Raw genomic sequence first — 7,368 nt, forward strand, 5'->3', positions numbered from 1 at the left:
CCAATAAAGCTCTATTGAATTAAATTGAATTTAGAGAGATTTAAAGGGACAGTTCATCCAAAAATGAAAATTCTGTCATCATTTCCATCCTCCACATATTCTAAACCTGTTTGAGTTTCACAAAAAGTTGAACACAAAAAGAAGATATTTTGAAGAATGTTGGAAGAAAACAGCCATTGTCTTACACAGTAATTATTTCCTCTGCTATTGATGTCAGAAGCCACATTTACATTCCCCTATTTTCATTTGTATTTTGGAAATCGTATAAAAAATGCTTAATGAAAACTCCAAGAAGTGCAAATGTTTTTTTTTGTGCAGCCGACAAATCTGCAGCAAATGTCTGATGCTTTCATGTCAATATGGAGCAAAATCTCTGAGGAATATTTCCAGTATCTTGTTGAATCTCTGCCATAAAGGATTAAGGCGATTCTGAAGGCAAAAGGGGTCCAACCCGATACTAAGGTGTACCTAATAAAGTGGCCAGTGAGTGTGTACATAATAAATATATAATAGACACACACTCAAAAACATATATATTTTGGATGTGATTAAGATTTTCCAAGCTCTATTGTTTTAACAGATGAGCTGTGTGTTGATAGAAATGGCCCTGAGTGAGTAAATGATGAGTAAATCTTCACTTTTGGGCGAACTGTCCCTTTAAATCAAATGTTCACAAGAATCACCAACACACGAGTGTTCCGCAGCAACAAATGACGTCATATCCTTTAAAACAGGACTAAACGTTGTGATGATGAATGAACGCAGATGTAGAAAACTGCAGTTCAAGGCCAGCCAAGAGTCGGATCACATCAGTGAACGTTTCCACACTTCACAGAAATATTTAATGTTTGAATAATACTAAACACTTACAAAAGTCTAGATAAATGAATATATGAACATCGAAATACATTAAAAACTCGACAGAAAACACGCAAGATCCAAATAAGACTCTAAAACTAAACAAAAACTAGCATCAGATAAGTCAAAGTATTAAAATGACTAAAACTGAAATAAGATTAAACTACTGAAAATAAGTATAAATGACAATCAAAACTGGTGCAGTGGGTAGCACTGTGGCCTCACAGCAAGAAGGTTGCTGGTTCGAGCCTTGGCTGGATCAGTTGGCGCTTCTGTGTGGAGTTTGCATGTTCTCCATGTGTTGCTGTGGATTTCCTCCGGGTGCTCCGGTTTCCCTCACACCCAAACACATGCGCTATAGGGGAATTGAATAAGCTCAATTGTCTGTAGTGTATGAGTGTGTATGGGTGTTCCCCAGTGTTGGGTTGCAGCTAGAAGGGCATTTGCTATGTAAAACACATACTGGAATAGTTGGCGGTTCATTACGCTGTGGTGACCCCTGATGAATAAAGGGACTAAGCTGTAGGAGAATGAATGAAATATTTTCAGTCTGCACAAGGGGGAAATTAACCCTAAATTTAATAACAAACTCTAATAAAAAACAAATGTTCATGTAATTTTTTCTAATATACATTTAAATAATACAGACATTTTTGAGCATAGCATTGTCCTAAATGTAAAAGGTTTCATTGATGACGTGATTTTTATGTAAATTAGCTACAATTATTTAGCTGATATAACATTGACATAACTATTCCTTGATATCTCCAATATTTCTCTCTAATATTTCTGTATGGTCAAGGTTTTAAAGGGACGTAGTAGATAAAAATCCCCTTTATAAAGGGTTTAAACACACTCGTATGACAACAGTGTGTGAATATCTCCAGCTTCTAATGGTAAAATTGTATTTTTCAACCCAAGCTCGTTCTGAAAACGTAGCCTCGCGGATGTTTCTGAAGATGCGATTTACGTGGCCGGAGGTGCGCATGGCTGCATTTCGTTTTTTCAAGCGAACGCTATGAGGTGGTGTGACGCCGCTCCTCTTCACGTTCGCCGGCTGGGCTGACGGCTTTGGAGGACTTTTCCGCCGCAACCAGTTTGTCTGGTTAGCTTGTCGTGTTATGTGGGCGGAGCGGAGGCCCGGAGGAGGAGGAGCCGGCCGCGTTTAACAACTGGGTTCGAGTCCAGGGAAGAGCGGTTCCAGAAATCAGGAAAGACAAAAAAACAGAATCCAAAAACTTTATTTATTTATTTATTTGTTTATTTGGCAGGGACAGTGTACATTAAATAGCATTTCTGCCAATGCAAAAACAATACAATCAATCAAACATATTTAAAAAGTACTAAAATAGACATGGTCATATAGATGTTAAAAGAGAATATTTACAAATTAAGCTAAAACACCAACATTTTGTAATAGAGATAAAAAATAGTTGAAACACATTTAAACAACAGATAATTAAGATGGTGGGCACAATTGGAAACATGCTAGTTTCAATTTAATCAGAATGATGACACGTCTGATTCTCTATAAACCAGGTTTTTATATGTTTTTTGAATATATTAAATGAGGTTATATCGCTGATGCTGCCAGGGACAGAATTCCACTCCTGTGCAGCTGTAACTGAAAGGCACCCTGACCAAAGGTACTTTTCCGGAGTGGGACAATACAGTCTCCTCGGGCTGCCCCTCGTGTTGCTCTGTGTGTGGTGTTCCTGATGTTTACAAACTGACTGAGAGGTGGGGATGACAGACCATGAATAATTTTATACAACAGGCAAATGTTTGAGTACTTAATGACATTTTCCCAGCTTAACAGTTAATGTTTTTGTAAAATACTACAATGATGATGTCTTAGAGGGCGAGAATGCGGTGAAATCCGAAAACGCAGTCAAAATCAGACGAGGGCTTTTCTTTTTCTGGACGGCTTTTGTAAATCATCGCTTGGGTTTAGGGAAGAAGGAGGAGGGTGGCCGAGTCGGCCGATTGTCAATCGTTCAGTCATTCAGCCAGTCGGTCAGTTGGACAAACGGTCGCGCGTCAGCTGCCTCCGGCGGCTTTCGAGAGTCATTCGAGATGTGAAAAAGCGCACACAGCGGCCTCTCGCTGATTCATGAAATCAAAAACTGCACAAATACGTACCTCCCATGACGTATTTCGCAGTCTCCAGAAACATCCGCGGGGCTACATTTCCAGAATGAGCCTGAGTTGGTATTTTTTATAATCAGTCTGCAGAAACACTTTGATTGACATTCTCCCTTTGTACGTGTCATCAGAGGGGGAAAGCCCCGCCCACTATTGACCATCTCTTCCTCAATAGCATATGAACATTGATCTTATCATTGAATCTGCCACTATGCTGACACACAGGCATTCGTAGCTCCGCCCTCTTCTGAAAAAGAATCTCATTTGAATTTAAAGCGACAGTCACCAAAACGCCACAATCTGCCTCTAAACCTAAACGGGTCAGTTTCAGAGAGATAGAACACATTACTTGTGTGCTATTTTAAGCTGAATCTTCACACACACACACACACACACACACACACACACACACACACACACACACACACACACACACACACACACACACACACACACACACACACACACTCTAGAGACATCAGAGACTTATTTTGCATCTTGTACAAATGGGCAGAATAGGTCTCCTTTAAACGTGCTTTTCTTGAGTGTGTGTGTTCTCCATATGAGCGATGGGTTGATTGAGGAACCTGACGTTGGTCCTGATGAAGCTGGCGTTGTGTGGATGCGGGATGTTTCGGCTCTCGGACTCCTTCACAGATCCAGAAGGACATTTCTGTCTCGGACAGACACTCGCAGGATCCAGACGCTCCGGCAGAGTTTCATCAAATATCCTGAAGCTGTTTGAACTGCACATGTAGAGGACACACACACACACAGAGTTACAATGCAAAAATGTTCACCTGCTCATATATATATATATATATGGTGATATTCAATAATTCTCATGATAATGAACAATATTGATATCGTAAGCACTTCAAAACACCATGAATATTATGCACACACACATTTGTTATGTTTATAACTTATACACAAACCGGCCACTTTATTAGGTACACCTGTCCAGCTGCACGTTACACAAATCTGTAATCAGCCAATCACATGGCAGCAACTCAATGCATTTAGGCATGTAGACATGATCAAGACAATCTGCTGCACTTTTAAGCGAGCACCAGAATGGGGAAGAAATGGGATTTAGGTGACTTTGAATGTGGCATGGTTGTTGCTGCCAGACGGGCTGCTCTGAGTATTTCAGAAACTGCTGATTTACTGGGATTTTCATGCACAACCATCTCTAGGGTTTACAGAGAATGATCTGAAAAAGAGGAAATATCCAGCGAGCGGCAGTTCTGTGGGCGTGAATGCCTTGTTGATGCCAGAGGTCAGAGGAGAATGGCCAGACTGGCTCCAGCTGATAGAAAGGCAACAGTAACTCAAATAAGCACTCGTTACAACCGAGCTCTGCAGAAGAGCATCTCTGAACACACAACACGTCCAACCTTGAGGCGGATGGGCTACAGCAGCAGAAGACCACACCGGGTGCCGCTCCTGTCAGCTAAGAACAGGAAACTGAGGCTACAATTCACACAGACTCACCAAAACTCACAATTGAGGGTAAAATGATCAGCCTTCCTATGCGATATTTATTACTTTTCAAATAATTTGCAAGTTATACTTAACTGATTAGCCCCCTTCAGCAATATTAGTTTTGGATTGTCTCCAGAACAAACCACTGTTATACAATGACTTGCCTAATTACCCTAACTTTACCCTGATTAACCTAGTTAAGCCTTTTAATGTCACTTCAAGCTGAATACTAGTATCTTGAAGAATATCTAGTTAAATATTATGTGCTGTCATCATGGCAAAGATAGAAGAATTTAGTTATTAAAGTTATTAAAACTATTATGATTAGAAATGTGTTAAAGAAATAATCTCTTCGTTAAAATAGAAATTGGGGGAAAATATACAGGAGGGCTAATAACTCTTTACTAATTAACTTCAACTGTAAATAGCGCTGAGCTCAATATCATGATAGTAACACCACATACTGTGCTAAAAGTTAGCAAGTAACAAGCCAGAAGAAAATCTGATCCCATCATAAACCCAATCTGCATTGAATACAGTAACATACTTACTGGAAAACCTCCCAAACCTTCTTTCTCCGAGGCAGATGTATTTCTGCATAACACTGGGTTTTCTGCTCCATCGAGGACTGGAGAAAGTGTGTTCAGAGCTGTTGGCCAGTGGTGGTGTTAGTGGTTGCCATGCAACAGTGACCATACGAAATCTGACACCCACTCAATAGAGCTGCTACTACAAGCACAATAATGCACACACAGAAGATGAATACTAATCATCCAATCTGATTATCTAAGACAATACCTTCTGCTGAACACAACATTCGATAATATCTGTTTGGCAACCATTAAAGGGCCAGTTCACCCACAAATGAGCATTCTGTCATTATCTACTCAGCCTTTACTTGATTCAAACCTTTACGAGTTTGTTTCTGAGAGTGCATGACTTAAAGCAGTGTTCACCAAACTTGTTCCTGGAGGGCCGATGTCCAGCAGATTTTAGCTCCAACCCTAATCAAACACACCTGAACAAGCTAATCAAGGTCTTACTAGGTATACTTGAAAATATACTTGGAGCTAAACCCTGCAGGGACACCGGCCCTCCAGGACCAAGATTGGTGACCCCTGACTTAAAGGGACAGTTCACCCTAAAACCCAAATGTGCTCACCCTGAAGTGGTTCTTTCTTGTTTTAAACACAAAAGAAGATATTTTGTAAAAATGTTGGAAAGCTGTAACCATTGACTTACATTTATTCATTCTCCTTAATCTTAGCCCCTTCATTCATCAGGGGTCGCCACAGTGGAATGAACCGCCAACTATTCCAGCTTATGTTTTACACAGCGGATGCCCTGCCAGCAGCAACCCAGTACTGGGAAACACCCATACACACTCATTCACACAAACAAACTCATACACTACGGCCAATTTATATAATCAATTCCCCTATATAACGCATGTATTTGGACTGTGGGGGAATCCGGAGCACACCGGGGAAACCCACAACAACATGGGGAGAACATGCAAACTCCACACAGAAATGCCAGCTGGCCCAGCCAGGAATCAAACCAGCGACCTTCTTGCTTTGAGGCAACATTGCTAACCACTGAGCCACCATGTCACCCATGTTTCAGTTTTTCAGTCGAGAGACAGTCCCTCTAGCTTGTCCTGGGTCATGCCAGAGGTCTCCTCCTGGTGCGACATGACTGGAACACCTCCCTACACTCTCAGAAACAAAGGTATGCGAGCAGTCAATGTGGTACCTTTCCAAAAGGTACAAATTTGTGCCTAAAGGGTCCATATTGATACCTCGAAGGTGCATACTAGTACCTAAAAAGTGCAAAAGTGTGTTTCTTACAATTTTTAGGTACTAATATATACTTTTGAGGTAACAACATGGACCCTTCAAGTACAAATGTGTACTTAAATTAAGTACTTAAAGGTACCACCCAGGGCCGAAGCAAGCTGAACTGCCGCTGTAGGCAGAGAGCGATCACGCCGCCCTTAACCCGAAAGTGAAAACGAAAGTGACCGGTATCCAAATGAAGAGCGGCAGGGTTGGGGGCAGTATATGCGCGGATATAACTGAGGACGCGGGTGGTGAGGGAGGTGTTGCGGACGCCGCCCTCTCTATTCTGCTGCCCTAGGTCGCCTCTATGGACGCGCCGGCCCTGGTACCACCCCGGTGTCAGCTCATGTACCTTTATTTCTGAGAGTGTACAGTAGGTAGGCACCCAGAAGGCATCTGAAACAGATGCCCGAGCCACCTCAGCTAACTTCTCTCTATGTGGAGGAGCAGCCGCGGCTCTACTCTAAACTCCTCCCGGGTGTCAGAGCTCCTCACCCTGTCTATAAGGGTGTGCCCTGCCACCCTGCGAAGGAAACTCATTTTGGCTGCTAGTATCAGAGATCTTGTCCTTTTGGTCATGACCCAAAGCTCATAATCAAGGTGAGAGTAGGAACGCAGATTGACCGGTAAATTGAGAGCTTTGCCTCAATTTCGGCTCAGCTTCTTCTTCACCACAACGGACCGGTACATTGACCACATTGACCAATCCGCCTGTCAATCTCACGCTACAGTCTTCCCTCACTCGTGAACAAAACCCCAAGATACTTGAACTCCTCAACCTGGGGTAAGGACTTTCCTTCATCCTGTAGATGGCAAACCACCTTTTTCTGGTGGAGCACCATGGCTTCAAACACATTTAAAGGCTTAACTAGGGTAACTAGGGTAAAGTTAGGGTTATTAGGCAAGTCATTGTATAACAGTGGTTTGTTCTGTAGACAATCCAAAACTAATATTGCTTATGGGGGCTAATAATATTGACCTTAAAATGGCTTTAATACATTTAAAAACTGCTTTTATTCTAGCCGAAATAAAATAA

At 41.8% G+C, this 7,368-nt stretch overlaps 1 long non-coding RNA gene across 1 annotated transcript; it reads right to left on the reverse strand.

The window, feature by feature from the left end:
- Nucleotides 1-815: 815 nt before the first annotated feature.
- On the reverse strand, nucleotides 816-5,121 carry LOC141376677 (uncharacterized). The gene is made up of 3 exons (XR_012387379.1): nucleotides 5,043-5,121; nucleotides 3,438-3,749; nucleotides 816-3,375 (listed from the first exon to the last, which is right to left on the reverse strand). It is a non-coding gene; the product is annotated as an uncharacterized lncRNA (long non-coding RNA).
- Nucleotides 5,122-7,368: the final 2,247 nt, after the last annotated feature.

Source organism: Danio rerio, chromosome 11 (genome assembly GCF_049306965.1).
Source record: "Danio rerio strain Tuebingen ecotype United States chromosome 11, GRCz12tu, whole genome shotgun sequence".
Taxonomy (NCBI): Eukaryota; Metazoa; Chordata; class Actinopteri; order Cypriniformes; family Danionidae; genus Danio; species Danio rerio.